The following is an 18,366-nucleotide window of genomic DNA, read 5'->3' as shown; positions in this document are numbered from 1 at the left end:
AAGGAGCTTTTTCTGCCAAGGTTTCTGTGCCTCTAGCAGCATTCACACCTGCCGCAGTGCTTACGAAGAACAAACATATCAGCAGGGCTTATTTATCTAACTGACCGCTGGAAGAAAGTGTTGATGCTGCGTTTACTGCCACACCTGCAGATCGAGATCGCCGATAAACAATGTGACAGCACTGGAAACTAGAGCAGCACTGAGATCTCCCTCTCCCTCTCCCTGCGTGATGGGATCAGAGTCACAAAATCAGGAAAAAGACACGCTTGCCTGCTTAATAACTGAAGCAAAGTGAGAGGCTGAGAAAGGGGTGATAGGTACTGGATCAATACTGTGCATTGAGAATGAATCTTCTTGTCATGGTTCCAAACTCACCCCACAACCAAACCCAGATGCTTATCTTTAAGGTCTGTGTGCTAAAGTGTTGGTTGTGCAGTCAGCAGTTACATTTAAAGAAAAAAAAAATGTCTCAGTCTCTTGAAGAAGACTGGAAAATAGAGTCAAGACCTATTGTTGCCATGAGACAAAACTCTAGTAAATCCAGCTCTATTTCAATTAGTTTTTGGTTTTTTTCTTGAATAGAGATTTCTTTCCATATATGAAAAAGAACAGCCAGGATGTTTTCATCAGTATTAAGTATCATTGATAAACTACTTTAATTTTTGTTAACATTTCAAATTAGATTAATTTTTTTTTTCTATTTTCTGTTTTCACTTTAATTTTGGTTAAAGTTTTAGTTATTTTTGTGTATTCTTTGTCATTTTTGCTATTTTTTTTTTCATCTCAAAATATTGTGTATTTTTTGGTAAATATCTGAAATAAAATGTTATTTTTTTAATTTTTTTTATATATATATATATATATTTTTAGTTTTGTTATAATTTATTTTATTATAATTTATTTGATTAACAAAAATGCTTTTTCATTTTTTTGTATTATTTTATTTTTAGGTTTTATTTTAGTTTTTTATAATAATTTATTTTATTTTAGTTAAGGCTCATTTCGAGTAACATTTTTATTTTTTAGTTAGTTTTAGTTTTAGTTTTAGTTTCAGTTTTAGTTAACAATGAGAACCCTGTTTGCCTTATTTTTATGTATGTGAGAAAGCCTGGGTTACAAGCAAGCTCCAGAAATTGGAGAAAGCCAAGCTGCAAAGAGTTATTATTTCCAAATAATCAATATATACTCCAAAGACTTGCTTAGCCATGGGTGTATAACATCCACTAAAGCTCTGATATAGACTGACATGATACAGCTAATAGGGTTGTACTATATGGTATCTCACCTTTGGCATTATATTATCCGGTAATTAAAATTTGAATTTTGTGAGAGAACCACAAAGTTTGGTACTTGTGCCCTCTCCAATCAATACATACATACATGAATGAATGAATGAATGAAAACTTTTAGTTGTTATTAACTTAATTAAAATGTATTTAATTAATAGATGAAAATAGACAATTATAAAACCACTTTTTTAAAATTAATTTAGAGATCAAAAATAGTTTTAAAACAGTTTTAAACAGTATGTACTGTATGTGTTGGTCCAGTGGTGTAATTTGTGCTTTTGACACAGTTCTGGGTTCAAAACCCAACTTTTAATAAACCAAGCTGAATTGTCGCTGCATATTAGTGGATGTATGTCAGAAACAGGGCATGTGACTTAATTGGAACAGAGAGCGAGCCGTGGAGCAAGGAGGAGCAAAACAGAAGGAGAAAGGTGCAGCACCCGTGACAACAGTGCTGCTTGAAAAGTATGTCTAACAGGGCCTGCTTCAGCCCAGCTGAATTTCAACTCAGCCCCCTTAAAATTTTGTGATAAACTCTGTAATCTGTGCACGAATTCGTAATCGCCTCGGTCTCCTACAAATCTCACATGAAAATGGGGGTGAGTTCTTCAGTCCGCAGCAGCACAGGACCAGCATCAGAAGCTGAGAACAAGGTGTGCACATTTAAAAGGGTCATGAACTGCCTTTTTTACATTATTTTGTACTGTTCTCTGAAGTCCACTTATAATGTTATCAAGATTTGTACATCAAAAAACATAATTTAGAAGTAATAGCCTATTTTCTGTCCTGTTTTAACCCCCCTCATCAGAACGCTCTGTTTGAATAGGCGTGACTGATTGTAGACTTGGATGTAAACACCCACTGATATGATCGGCTAATAGTTCTGTAGGTTTGACAGCATATGTGCCTCATGGATGGACGCTGCCATGCTTTAGGTTAAAAAAGCATAAATACTCAGTACATATTAAACAATCTGTAAGAAGAGACAAAGAAATAGTGACCACATAATGAAAACAGTTACTCACACTCGTGAAGGGGCACGTGCCCTCTCAGATTTTTGAGCCAAGTGGATTTTGAATGCAGCTTCCAAAAGACAAAAAATAGCTGAATAATATTTGCTATATTTAATACAATCACACCGGCGTGATTAGAACGTTCAGTGCGGCACAGCATCAGCTGCTAAATACAAATCTGCGTTCGCTGGCTGACGCTGAGCCAGAGACAGACACGTTTTTACAGCGCTATATTATAACCAATCACACACGATGCTGTTTAGCTTATGAATGCAATGACCAATCAGAGGCGTTCAGATGAGTCATCGCTAAAATGCTGACTGAATAGTCCTACCTCTTTCTGGTGAATTCGTCAGAAACAACAAAATACAAATATGTGTACGAATCTGTAAGATATTCATTTCATAGTGTAAACAGCTTCAGTGATTTTTTTGAGAGTGCTTTAACTCTGTTCTTTGCTCTCTTTCTGTAGGCTACGATGAAAGTGTAATGGTTAGTAGCCTAACTTACAATGTTTTTATTCACATTAACTTTCAATGTTAAATTCACATTAAATATAAATTCAGTCGTTTTAAAATGTTATGGCATGACACACATATTTGTTAATTAAGAAAACTGACAGGTTTTTATGATAATAGATTACATTAATTTAAATTAGTTACATTAGTTTAGATTACAGTAGTTAATAGATTACTTTATTAGGTTACTTTGACCATCGCCCACTATAGATCAACTAACATGATCTATAAAGGTGAGAATCAAGATATTTCATGATATAGTTAATGCGTTGGGGAATGTTTTGAATAAAAAGGAAAAAATACATAAAACATAAGTGCTGTTGTGGCTGCTGTATTTCACATGACGATGATACCCCCCCCCCCCCCCCAAACTCGAGCACCCTCAAAAATAATGAGTGCATGACGCCCCTGCTCACACTTGTGTTGCAACATTACTGTCGGATCCAATATAGTCGGCACAGCATTGTCTTTTAGTTTCAGTCTTTCTGAAAATCCAGCGTCGAATTGTGCCTTGTTTGTAAACAAATCCGTGATAAAATGAAGCGAACAAAGGGCCAAGTTCTTACTGACGCAGTCTGGAACTGCATTAAAAATAAAGTTCAGCAAATAAAGTTTATCGTTTGTTTTCTTGTAGACCTGCATTTAAGTTTGTTTAAACTAAAAAATTTGAGCAGATACAAAGGAGGAGATTAGATCACTTAACAGAAACACAAAATATGTAAAGGGATTTGTGGTTTTTGATGTCACTTTGAATGATAGATTCATGAAATAGATAGAAAAAAAAAGTTTAATGTGGGGCAGATTGAACATGTATACTCTTTATTACTAGTTTTAACGCAAAATATACATGAATGAACATCTCACCCCTCATGTAATCATTTGATTAGTGTTTCAACCGCAGAAAGACGTCATTAAAACAGCTTGTAAACAAAATGTAACACAGCATTTTATTTACCTCAGGCAAATCATCAGCTCATCATTTGCTAGAGAAATGAAGTTTAGAGAAGGGCATTTTGAGAAATATTAGACTATATACTTAATTATATACTGTTAATGATGTCTTAATTTAATGTAGACTATATGTTTAAATAAATATTTTATGAAACAAATTATGACTCAAACAACAAATAGAGAATTTAATAGAAAAGTTCATTTAAAAACAATTTACATGTTTGCATACATTTTATTTTATACATGTTGATTATTATAGTTAAAAAAACACATTTGGCCTCTGTTGTTAGATGTAACCTTATAGTAATGTAAAAGAGTTCCCTTTAGAGAAGAAGCTGAAGTAGATTTTTATCCCTAAGGAAATTTTAATTATAATTTAATTTATTTAAAGAAAGAGCAGTTTGTTCAGTAAACCATTGTTAAATAAAAAAAAAAAGAAAGAAAGCAGTTTATACTGAAATCATACTGAACCGTGTCGTCAAAAGCGAGGTACATATCGAACCGGTATGTTTGTGTAGCGTTACACCTAATATATATATATATATATATATATATATATATATATATATATATATATATATATAGTGTTTGTATACTAGGTTTGTATACTATTGTTTGCATACAAACAAACTGGCAATATTTTTTTCTTTTCTAACTCAAAGGTGGCGAAAACACAGTTCTTTGTTTTGTGGAAGTAAAGTTCCTAAACCACTTTCTGAATACTGAAAAAAGAGAATTGTCTGGCAAATAACGGACAAGGACAGATTTCTATGTGGCGCTGTCAGTCATAGAGCTTCAGTAAAAATGACACCAGCAGTTTCTCACTTGCTTTTCTTGCCAAAAAAAAAACTGGCCTTGGTTTTCAAAAGGAAGTATGAACGATGGGGAAATCATTGGCGTGATTCTCCCGGGACTCATTAGATGTGGCATGTACAACACAAAAATTCGGAAAAGGGCTTAAAGAGGATGATGCAAGTACCAGTGAAAGTCTTAAAATATGCAAGTGGGATATTAATTTTATCTTTAACTGAGGAATATGCTTGTCTGCAGCTTTGCAAAATAAACTGTCCTACTGAAGCAAAATTCTACCTTAACCTTGAAAATATTTCACATGGAATGTGTCCATATGTTTGCATCATGTCCGGTCATTTAAAACTTTAAAAGGAAGAGAATTTACACTAATACTGCTTTGGGAAAGATAACATGCACCATTTACAAAAATGCAATTACGTTTTGACCACTAAAGCACATGAGTTGTTTCTTTTTGACCATATTTTCTCATGCCTGCAAGGCTTTATGACTTTGTTTTTGTAGACTAAAGACATTTCTCAGTCCCATTTTCAACCAAATGGCCTTATGGGAGCTTAATTCCAACAGAATAGCAGATTTTTATGTTGTTTCGTGTCTCAAAAGAGTCAGTGCATTTTATCATTGGCTCTATTACATGAGTATTCAATTAAAGCTACGAGAAGTCCAGTCTCTAAATTTTCTTCCCAGCAGCAGTCCAAACCAACATAACTTATACTGTTTCAGTAGCCAATGTGATTTTTAGGGGTAATAAAAAAAGTAAAATAGGTTCTAGAAGCGTGACAACAACAATACAGCTGTTTTGTCCAGTGTAGGATCTGTATAGTATATAAAAAATTAATAAACTGTGAAATAAATGCAGCTTTATACATGAGCAGAAGATATTTTGACTGTTGTCAGTTAACGGATAACAGAGCAGAAGTAAAAGCCCCATTTTTTTGTTGTTGTTTTGGTACTTTTGTACCAATTTTTTGTTACCTTTGTTGCTTTGAAATACTTTAATTTAAAATACTTTCAAGTGTTCTCTACTGTTTGGGGTCACTATTATTATTATTTTTTTTAAGAAACTCATACTTTTGTGTATAAAATGAATCAAAAAGGACAGTGGAGATATTATAAAGTTACAAAAGATTCCTATTTCTAATAAATGCAGTTCTTCAAATATTCTGTTCATCAAACAACCTTGAAAATAAGACACTATACTGTTCACAACTGTGATAATAAGAAATGTTTATTGAGTACCAAATCAGCATATTAGAATGATTTCTTAAGAATAATGTCACACTGAACACTAGAGTAACTCCTGCTAAAATGAAAAAAAAAAACATTTCACAATAGTATTATTGTTTTGACTGCATTTTTGAATGTCAGTGTCATCATAATGACCCCAACCTTTTGAACAGTAGTGTATATTGGGATTCATCTCATGGCTTTTGACTCTTTACTGAAAGAGTCTTATTTTTTGAAACCCCAGTGGAGAAAATGAAAGCTTCCACAACAACTACAAAACGTGGGCAGACACTGTTATATTGACCTCAACTGTATTCGCTGAACTAAAAAACAACATTTGTCCCAAGTGACTTCCACTGTATGTACCACAAACTTTTTTTTCCAAAATGTCATCTTTTGTATTCACAGAAGAAAGCCAGTCACACCAGTTTGGAACGGCATTAGAGGGAATAAACTTAAATAATGCTTTATTAAAGGGTCAACTAACCCTTCAAAGACACAAAATCATGTCTTCTAGTTCGTTATCTGCCAGTCAAACCAATCATTGGTAAATGAAAGATGAGCAGAATCTGGAGACTCTGCGTCAGCAGCTGATAAAAAAAAAACACCCTGCTATTTCCACTTTGATAAACATCATCTGCTCTTCCATGTCTCCAGCACCAGTCCCAGTATGCGGTAGGTCATTAGGTACGACATATTTTGGCTCTCCTTGACTTCTCCACTCAGATATGAGCAGGCTCTTGCAGACTTTCTCACAACGTGACAGCTTTTCACACATCTGCTCTTTTGTCAGGCTTCAGGGCTGCTGAGTTCTGCCACACTAGATTGCTCTCACCACGGCTTGGCAGCTGAAATCTTCATGTAGTCACAACATGCTCTGTTCTGCTTGGATGAACTTTGTATTCGGAAAATACTTTTTTTTTTCTTTGTATTTAGAGATGAAGAATCGCTTTTGCGAAAACATGCATGTATCCTATTTTAACCAATATACTCCTTGGTCATGTCTTTCATGGCTTCTTTCGCAGATGTAGCATTGTCATAATATATGGCATTACTTGCTATAGCTCACAGTATAGTATTTGAATAACCTTCATCGGTACAGAGTAATGACAATTCTGTGCTGTTTTGTACTACCGGCAGCTCTTACAAGGCAGTCTCGAGACAGTCTGCCCTTTCTCTAGACAAAGAACATTAGTCTCACAAGCCAGGAATTTGAACCATCGCCATTAAATTCGGTGCATTTTGCATGAACAAAATTCAGAATGAGAACTATCCATGAGGGATTCGAAGGAATAGTTCACGCAAAACAAATGACAATTTGCTCAAATTCAGTCACCGTCAAACCATCCAAGATACACAAGTTTGTTTTTTTGGGGAATTGGAGAATTTTTGCATTCCATCACTTGCTCACCAAGGGCTCCTCTGTAGTGAATGGGTGCCATCAGAATGAGAGTCCAAACAGCTGATAAAAACATTACAGTTCATCTTGTGAAGCGAAAAGCTGCACGTTTGTTATACACAAATCCATCATTAAGACTTCAAACCATTGCTTCTGGCTATAATATCCTCTATCCATAATGTTGCTTTCTCCAGTGAAAATATTAGTAATGCAGAGAAATATGCACAGATCCAGCAGTGTTTAAAAGCAACAACAAAAAAAAAAAGGAAAAAAGGGCAAAACTGTTCTAAACAAATATGTTGGTGTATTTTGATGCAAGTGGACAAAAGAAAATTGACTTTTTCATTAGAAGAAGCGATATTATGGATTATGTACTAGACAGTTTAAGGTTAAAAAGCTTTAAAGATGCAGGACATAACTTTTGCCTCTCTACTGCCACCTCTGTTTTGTTTTGTTTTGTTTTGTTTTGTTTTTTTGTGGTTGTGCTTTGGATGTGCATATTAATCTCTGATCACCACAACAGAGCGGATCACTTTACATCCACATATGTCTTACGAGGCATATATCCAAAAAATACCATATGAACAAGTAACATATCTGCTGCTTTTGTTCTGACTGAATAATAACATAAATGTTTTTTAAAAAAAATCACGCTACTGGTGTTTAGCAATTGTTCAGACAGATCAAATCACAGAGTAGAATAGCTACCAGAAGTGCAATTTACCTCACTGACCATAGCAAAATAAGAAGAAAACAACAACAAAGGAAACTTGATACCAGTCTGAATCAAGCAAACAAGTGCTCTAATGATAGATAGCCACCCATTGCACTACTGAAATGTCGTTCTTGTTCAGCAGGAAAAAGAAAAATAATCTCTGTGTTATTCTTTAATTCCTTCAGATCTCTGAGTTGATGCCTCCTCTCAAAATCCATGCCAATATTTAGTTTTAGTACAGGCATCTGTTGTTGTTTTTTCTTTGACTGCAAACCCCCTGCAGTTTGAGATTTCTTAGTTTTGACAAGTTTAAGTTCTAAGCAACTGTCCTAAGAACAAGCTACAAATGCTCTACACACACATGCCATATAGCAGCCGGTGCATCTTCTATCTGTTTACAGTTGTGATGTAACCACAACATCACACTGATGAATCACATCAGTTTCCCATGAAATCGAACCCATCACATCAAATTATAAATCATTATTATAAGCTTATCATTGCAAATCAAGGTATGGTTAGGATGTTTTTGAGCACTGATGTATTATGTACTTGCTCAATAAACGATTGTTGTCTAATTTTAACCAAAAAGTTACATATTGTAGCTTTTATGATGGATTTGTTTCATATAACACTCAACTAACTTTTTCCAAATCTGAACTATTCCTCTACGAGTGTATGCAAAATATTAATATTAGATTTTAATTTTTTTTTTTTATTCACTGTATTTGGTGGAAACAAACAAACAAATAAATACAATCAAATTCTAAATAAAGTTTAAATGTACTGATTATATTGAAATTAAATTAAATTAAAATTAAAATAGACTTTTTCCATTGGCTAAATGCTGCCAAAAACGACATTGAAACATGTTTTTACAATTATTTTTTAAAGAATACTGTTTTCAGGTTTTGTCTAAAGAAACAGATAATGACATTACGTTTATTATTATTATTTTCTTAAGTATTAAATAGGAAGATAGCATGAAGATTTTTATTTTTATGTTTCGTGAATCTGGCCCAAACATGGAGTTATAAATGCACAGTCAACAAGCGAATCTTGGTGTTTAGCATATTGTAAATCTGCAATTCCAGTTTTCTTCTCATTATACAGCTATCGCTGTCTGTCATCTGACAAGGGCATAACCTGATGTGCTCCACTCAGCAGTGCTTAAATGTGTTTAAATCTTTCACCCTTTCACCCTTCAGTCTGTATTTACTTACTATGTCCTTAGCAGCACGTAGATGCGATGCCAATATTTGCCGCTTCCTCATCCATAATGTAATGCATTTAAAAGTTCTGCAGCAGCACAGTGGTATTAGCTAAATGATGTGTAACCCAGTTAAGTCAAAGCTCTGGGGTTGAAAGCATTAGGTTCAAACTTCTGCATGTCAAAAATTCTATTGTGCAGTGTAAGCAAAGTTTGACCGGGTAAAACAACACAGATGAGAAAAGGTGCTAGATTTATGGGCATATAACTGCCTCTACTTGTTTCATGCCCTTCCATTGTGCAAATGAAAATGGTCCAGGAAGACGCATCAACTCCTCCCTAAGATCTTCAGCATAGCTAACAGATGTTTCCACAGAATAAAGGTGCAATACATAGATAACCTGAGAAAATATGGCACAAGGCAGATGCCACCTTTTTAATTGAGGATTTAGGCTAAAAGATTTGATCAGAAACACTCTTTCCACTTGCACCTCACCACAAGATTGTTATACTGGCACTTATTCCAATTGCCCTGTGAAAAACACACAAGATGTGACTGTTACAAAGCATGACACTGTGTCATATAACAGAGAAGAAGGCACATATATTTTAAATTTGCCACATTATTATATTAAACATCGCAACAGTCATTGCACAAGTTTAACTGCCTATTCAGTCATAGTGAATAGTTGCAAACAGATTAAATTTACCGTCCTTGATTTTCAATTTCAAATAATTTCATTGTCATATTAATTGATTTTAGTCAAATTTACTCTGTTTGCAAATTGCACATCATTTTCAGTTGACAAAAATAGCATTTTATAACTGATAATGATGTGCAAAATTGAACCAAAATAATGAAAAACTATACAGATACTTTTAAAATTAAATGTATCATTTACTTTCATGATTTCATTCACTACAATTAAACTAGAACAATTTACACTAGAACAATCTAAGTACAATTTTATTTAATTCATTAAATGATTTAACGATTTTACTGATGGTGGCATAATACTAAGGGGCAGTAGAAATGACCCAAGTACATAAGAAACGCTACATGGTGCAGTCTTATTGGGACAAACCCACCATGCCTCCATGTCTCCATTTACAGACATTTACATTGTCACAATCTACTGTCACAAACTACAGGTCCAGCAATGCAGCCTGCAGAACTTTCAACCTCCACCTCCCCAGTTCCACCTGTCTATTAGACTATATTGTACTACAGCAACAGTATTTGCAATTAAAAAAAATAAATAAATAAATATTCATACTGAAATCATCATATACAACTAGGGAAGCAATAGAAAGAGGCCAAAAAAAAACGGCCATTTATCAAACAAACAAAGTGTTATAGAGTTTATTATAGAGTATATTTATTTACACACAAATATATAGTCATCAAAATATTAATTATTTCAGCTTCTGCCTGTGTATTGTGTAGGGAGCAGTGAACACTTTGTATGGGCTTGAATTTGAACGCAGCGACTTTATTCATGACTCCCTTGTGGTTTTTGGCTGTTAAATGGTGCCTAGCAGCTGAAGATCTTTAATCTTGTAATTGGCAAATGGCCATTGCCATTACCTGACTGATGGGACAGAGAATCAATAATGAACCAGTGCTAAATTGTGTGCTGCACTCTCCATTTTACGTGAAGTAACCAATGCTGCATTTATCCTCTGCTGAAGGGAAAAAATACAAATCACGTTGTTGCAACCATTTTAAATAATTTGTAACATCTATTAGATGTTTGCTCAACAGCTTTATTTTTCCAGTCTCCATCACTTTGAAGGCAGAATAAAACCTCAAGTAACATTTCTGAAGCAGTATTGACATGCCATTTCTTTTGATTTCATTAGCTAGTGTTGCAGATGCAAATTTTTTTTTTTTTTTTTTTTTTTTTAAGAAACTTCATCTTAATACACAATGAATTGTTGTAAACATCTTGGACAAAAATATGAAAATAATAATAATAATAATAATAGCATACAGGTTTAGAACAACATTAGGATGAGTAATGGACATCATTTTTAAATAAACTACTCCTTTAAATGAACCTTCACTGCAGACCTTAATGAATGGAGAATCAAACTTAGTAAAGGGCCAGACAGAATCCATTTGGTAAGAAATCTTAAAATAGAAAAAGTAATGTCAGAGCTGTTAAATAATTTAATGACTGCAGACATTGTTATATTGGTTATCTTCTCAACAGTGGAATGATCTTGCCTGTGGCAAGAAAAGAATAAGAATGACATGGTTCTAGTGTCTTATTTTGGGAGAGTTGGTTGACAGAGCACTCATGTCACTGAAATTCCTTCGTTTGCTTGATGTGCTCAGGGACAAAGTGCTATGAGAGGCCTAAAAAAGAGGCCATGTTATTGAGACAATGTCAGTGTTACATAACTGATTGATCTTGGGATGTTGGGTATAGTGTTATGGATACAATTATGTGTTCAACTCATATAAAATATAGAATACAATTATTAGAACTTGACACAAGAGATGTCTGTTCACTGAAATATATGCTTCCACATGGTCATTACAGCTGCGGATCTGACCAAGGAAGTCTATAATACCTGGAGAAAGCTATTCGTTTTCATGCATTCCCATTCATCGCAATGATGAATCTGGATACTGGTAAAACATCTACTATCATATGAAATAATGACCTCTTGGCTCTGTTATATAATACTGCCTGTCCATCTTTGTTTAAAGGCCTAGTCACACAAAAAGCACATATCTGCTACAACTTTGAATCAAAACATTGCAGTCCGATAGACCTACTGGAGACTGATTAAAATTAGTCCAAACAAACAAAATCAATGATTAATAAGAATCAGATAGAGCTTTTGGAACCAGTTTTTCAGATATCTAAGCACATGAAACATTTTTTTTAAAACGATTTTTTTTAAAAGCTTGTGTCCAAAGTTAAAATGTTTAGCAGCATCAAAGTTCAGTTTTACAAAAGACTGTGTGTAAATGTTCATCTTGAAATATTTATGACGCCACAGCTAAACCGATGTGTGTAATGCTGTATGAAACTTTGGTATATGACATTAACATTCAACAGATGCAATGAAGTCATATGTCAGTGAGCCAAAATTAAAGTGATGGATATCAAATGTATTTAATCCACTTATTTCTTAGTGCTTTATTCTTTTAAGCAGTGACAAAACTATACTGGTCACATTTTAGAACAACTAATTTTACATTCTAAATTTTAGAATAATCTGTTTCTTATCGAACAATGTTTTACAGAGCTGTAGTTTACAAGCATCTAAAAATGAATATAAAATAATGTTAATTAAACATCCATGACATTTATAGTTAATTAAACCTATTAAAATAACTAATCTAGTGCTCTAAAATATAACTGTTGAGTTTTGTAATGCAATAAAGTTGTTAAAGTTATTGTTGAAATTGAGTCTGTACGTTAAAACTTTGAATCCAGCTGAAATGTTAATTATATTGTGTGCTGTTTTCCATAATAATCTACTGTAAAAACATGCACTGTTTATATTCAGTCTCTGTGTTATTTAATTTGGTTTCTCTTGAATTGTCTAAAAAATACACCTAGAAGCATTTATTCAATACAAAATCATCTGATCAATTAAATTAATAAACCTCAAAAGGGGACCTTATGATGGTGTCTTTTAAGAGATTACAGCTTAACTAAGCAGAGGTATGGTTTACCTGGTCTCTCAGACAGACAGATGAGGACACAGTATTGTGGTTATTGATGGACAGGCAGATAGTGTCTGCTAATCGTACCAGATACACTATCAGCCACTGGAATCTGAGCTGAAGGGCAAACAGAAATAGCTGAGAACAGAATGAACGACATATAAGCCAGACTGAGACGTTTCATGTTTGGCACGACTGATTCTAATTGTTCAATAGTAGCCTACTAACATTAACATGATAGAAACCAATGTCTTTATAATAAACATACTGACCAGAAAGTAACGGTAGAAATCTGTGCTTTCTGTGCTTAAAAATATATATATATATATATATATATATATATATATATATGTGTGTGTGTGTGTGTGTGTGTGTGTGTGACCCTGGACCACACAACCAGTCTTAAGTGTAAATTTTCCAAGATTTATACCTCATATGAAAGCTGAATAAATAAGCTTTCCATTGATGTATGGTTTGTTAGGATTGGACAATATTTGGCCGAGATACAAATATTTGAAAATCTGGAATCTGAGGGTGCAAAAAAAATCAAAATATTGAGAAAATCGCCTTTAAAGTTGTCCAAATGAAGTTATTAGCAATGCATATTACTAATCAAAAATGAAGTTTTTATGGAACATGATCTTTACTTAATATCCTAATGATTTTTGGCATAAAAGAAAAATGTATAATTTTGACCCATACAATGCATTTTTGGCTATCGCTACAAATATACCCCAGCGACTTAAGACTGGCTTTGTGGTCCAGGGTCACATATATATATATATATATATATGTGTGTGTGTGTGTGTGTGTGTGTGTGTGTGTGTATATACATATATATGACCTGCAAGTTCCACAGAAGCAAACAATTTCAAGAGGTACTGTTAGACATCAGTGACATCAACCTTTTTTTTTTTTTTTGCATTTCACAACCTCCACTTGTTTTCGGTTTTGGTCTCCTGACCAAACATCACTGCAGCCATGTGGCATGTCTGAAGATTTTACTTTTAACTGAAGTATTTTCTTAAATTTCCAAGTCAAATGTAGTGTAGACAGTATTCCTAACCCTCGACAGCTAATTCAAAGCCAACATTTCAACCCACTACAAGCAAATCTGCACCATTACTGAAAGAGTCTGCAGTGCTCAGTCTCCTTCCACAAGATGAGACTATCAGAGAGTGCATTTTCATATTTTTTTGATGGCACCATCAAAGCTGCCTTGTTCAGTCACTCCAGTGGCCACTCTACAGCACTATGCTGGCCTGTAGAAACCTGCAGATTCCTGGAGAAGGAAATGAGGCATAGACCCCACCATCTCAGACTTTCCCTCCTCTAGCTAACATATTCATGGACCTCAGAGGAAGATTACTTATTCACACGGAGCACCATAAATCATGGATTTGAATGTCAGAATGGGTAAAAAATACAGCAGTGGCAAGAACGATGCAAGTATACAAACTGCTCAAACTAATGTGATGTTGAAGAAGCTATTTTAGATTCATCAGTGCACATTATTCCAAGTCTCTCAACAAAATTGGTTAACTTTCAAAATAAATAGTTTAATAGCTATGATACATTTTACATTTTCATAAGTAACTTTACATTTTTTTCTCAGTAACTGTAACTGATTTCAATTACATTTACAGTATTTTATAATTAAATAATTCCATTACATTCATTACACTGGTACATGTAACTAGTTACTCCCCAACACTGCAGGAAAAACTGTGTCCAACACTTACTTTTTTCTTGAAAAGGTACATCACCGCATGCTCATAGTGCAATACACTTGCAGAACTTATTTAAACATTTGAAAAAAAAAATAAAAAAACAGGTTATGCCTACTTTTTCTAGGTAGTCTGTTCCTGACTATTGCCTTTGGACCATCCTAAAGGCAACAGTTGAGAGGACACCACATTTAGAGAGGTTTGATGGTTGGGTTTTAAAGCTGCAGTGTGCAAATGTTGAACATGCAGCTTATGTTGGGAGGCCTTTAGACTCTACAGTCTTGTTAGTGCATGTGGTTTGCATTCATTAAGCAGGATTGCCTTGGATAATTAATTAAGCCCTCAAGTTGAGTGTGTAAGTTGTTAAGTTCTTAACATCAGCATCTCTGGGAGTGGAGAACATGAGTCATCTGCAACTGCTGCAAGCCTGTTAAGATACGGCCTGTCATCTCAGCCAGAAATGCATTTTATCTGTTTAATTGTTCTACCTGCTTCCTTGTTGTCTTAGGGTTTAATTGAAATGGCAACAACATATTTTGCTGTTGATGCAAAATTTAGCTCCAATTATAATCGTATGACTGGGGTCAAAACAGGGGTTACAATATATGCCGGACACGACCACTGTATTCAACAAGAAAAGAAGCTAGGTTAATTGATTGCCTCATAAAAAGTGGGTAATACATGCGTCAATGAAATATAAGATTGTCCGTGATAAAGAAAAGGAAACATCTTAAAAGTCTAGTTTAAAATACACAAGTTATTAGAAATGTACTCGTTGCATTCATGTTGGTTTCATAAGGTTTTTTGCAAAATACAAATTTCAACCACTATTTCTTTTTAATGGCTCTAATGTGATTAAGACAAGTAGTGTGAGACATAAGAAGTAATGTGACAAGTAAGATGTAATACTATATTTTCATGTGAGTGTAATCATTCTTTTCCAAAAAGGTTCCAAAAATTGTTACAAATTTAATTAATTATAATCATAAATATCATACCTTTTGGCAAGTCGCACCATATGACATATGATAACTAACCTTATCATAAAAGTCAAATTATCTGATATTTTAAGAGACGTATTGGCAGTCATGTCTTCAGGGGTCTTCTATTTCCTGTTTCATGTTTGTATTTTCTGCATATTAATGTGTTTGAACCACATGAATTTGATGGTTACACCACCTGACTTTGAATTGGTGGAAAAAAGTTTATTTTTTTATTTTTTATTAAAGGAATAATAATAAATGTCAAGCTGCTTCCGAATTTGCATTCTTTTCTTGTACATCACATTGCCATTTTACTTTCTTTCTTTTTTTTTTTTTGCAATTTCCCAATACAAATATTAAAATGTAGCTTATTTCCAGTGTTGAGGAATTGAAATAGTTACACCATTTATTATATTTTAAATAGGGTAACTTGTAATCTGTAACCAATTACATTTCCAAGTAACCTTCCAACATTGGTTAAAGCTAACAGCAACACATGATTTAGACATTTAAAACTTTTAGTAAAACCTTTAATTTGACATTATTACAAAATGCAGTTTTAAAAAGTGTACTAAAAACTTATGGTGCGTCCAAAATCGCCTACTGTCTGAGTAGGTACTACATTTGAATTAAAATTTACTTCACGCCCGTTAAAAAAGTATGTTCTATATAGATCCCTTTTGTGCCGACATCAAGATTACGTCACAGCGCTTACGTGAAGGCAAAACAAAGGGGAAACTGGAGGTGGCCCATTCAAACCATCACAGATTCGGCTACACAAGAAGCTTAAAATATCATCTTGTTGTGATGTTGGGTGCCAGAATCGATGTAGTACAGGCTCCAGTTTGAAATTTTATCGCATACCTGCTGCCACTGCCAGACAAAAAAACCGACGACAGCTGTGGTTAAACGCGATAAAACGAGTGGACTGGACAGAAACTATCGTCAAAAATGCTCGCATTTGCAGCGCACACTTCTTATCAGAAAAGGTTCAATAAAGTATTGTCTTTTGTTGTTATGGATTATGGTTTGTGTTACGTGGCTAAAGATTTCTTATGCATCTCACGACTATGTCATGTATGAAACGTCTCAAAATCATTTTATCAGTTTAACTCAAACACAGAAAGTTCAAATTTAGTTTCTGGCATTTTTATTTTTAGAAAATATTCACATTTTACTTTAAATGTACTGTATGTAAAGTATTGTAAAGGTACTGTAATGTCATTTACAGGATGTATATACTTTAAAATAACTATTTGGCCATTACATGATACATACATCTTCAAATAATATATCCATCACATCGAATGTTTAACTTACTTTTTGTATTTTGGCCCAGTTCACTCTCATGTAGCTGTAAAAATAGTTGCCTGCTGAAATTGAAATTCATACATCTTCATGACTAGATAGACACAGGTGAGTTTCTCTTTACTACACGTTAGGTTTCTCTATAGATGTGAGTCACTCAACCGGAGGTCAGATCGCCCATCCTTTGAGTGAGTACAGTTCGGCCAATCTGGTTTCGTCTGTTAAAGTTAACTTATTTAAATAACAATCACGGTCCTGCACAGTGAGTGATCTTACATATGCAGGTAAAATTTTAAATGGATTTTCTCCACTAATTGCTAAAAAAACAAGCTAACAAACTTCATAGCTAGCATTAGTGAAGTGGTCAGTGGAATCTTTCTGCCATCACCTAAGCTCCGCCCACAGAAAAACGTCACAATGTTTACTAACAGAAAAAGGGTTTATATGAATAAATATGGGTAGTACAGCCACCATGTTATTACTATCACATGACCTACCAGCTTCACTGCCATTCATAAATCCTTTCCTGTGGCCTCATGAGATATTAAAGCGTCATTTCAGAATCCGGGCGGAAAAAGTAGGTCATCCATGTTCTTTTGCCTACTGTTTTTCTCATACTATGTAGTAGGGAGGTGTTCGATTTTGGAACCAGTGTTAGTCATGAAATGTATTCTCTATGAGATATTATCTATAAGTCCTGTTTTTTTTTTTTTTTTATATATACTTTTAACAGTCAACAGACATGAGAACATTTCTTTTTACAAGAGATAGTAAATGATTTGGCTGTACCTACTGTTTTTATGAGCCATTTAGGGGCAGATTTATCTGAAATAGATTTTAAAACAAAAATAAACCAATTGGCCAATCAGATTAGACCTTGCTAGTTTAACTAAGTATCAGTTTTGAGTGTAAAATACATCAGGCGATCAATGAACAGACTGCGGGTTGTCCTTGTGTTGACCGAGGCTGGTACTAGTATGTGTTGTGGAAATGAGCACCCAGAGGAAGTAAGTTTGTGCATATCAATGGCTACAGACTTCAAGAGACACGAACCAAAAGCACATGAAGTCATTGCCAGCAACTCTAATTGCCTCTATTAACATCATTACTCTTGTATTCATAGACACTCTCTTTTCATGTGGTGCTTTTTGAGCAGTCCCGGAATAGCTTTGAATTTGACATATTTGATGAAGAAAATGGAAATGGGGTGCAAGAACAGGAACATGCTCATTGTTTCTGGTCTCATATTTTTTCCTGACTGTGAATGTTTCTCCATCTTCTTCCAATAGGACTCTAATAGGACAGAGGACGTCCTGACAGCATATTAACTCCAATGAGAACTTGACGTTTCTGTTTTTGTTTACTGATCCCTGTTTCCCGCCTTTGCAATTACAGTCAAGGGCCTCTCCAAGCACTCCTTTATTACTGATGTAAACTGTTTTTGTGTTCATGTCAGAGGCATGGAGGCCCTTGCCGTAAGTCAGAGCTTTGCTTTATTCCTCTATTCCAACTTTTATGCGTAAGGCTG

General features: G+C 34.3%; 1 protein-coding gene across 1 annotated transcript in view; it reads right to left on the bottom strand.

Annotated features, from left to right (window-relative positions):
• kctd16b (potassium channel tetramerization domain containing 16b) overlaps nt 1–18,366 on the bottom strand; it is an 84,659-nt gene that overhangs the window by 22,288 nt on the left and 44,005 nt on the right. The window lies entirely within an intron of this gene.

The sequence above is a fragment of the Onychostoma macrolepis genome, chromosome 21 (assembly GCF_012432095.1).
Source record: "Onychostoma macrolepis isolate SWU-2019 chromosome 21, ASM1243209v1, whole genome shotgun sequence".
Classification (NCBI taxonomy): domain Eukaryota; kingdom Metazoa; phylum Chordata; class Actinopteri; order Cypriniformes; family Cyprinidae; genus Onychostoma; species Onychostoma macrolepis.
Note: the sequence above shows the minus strand (reverse complement) of the source record. Positions and strands in the feature narration are given on the sequence as shown.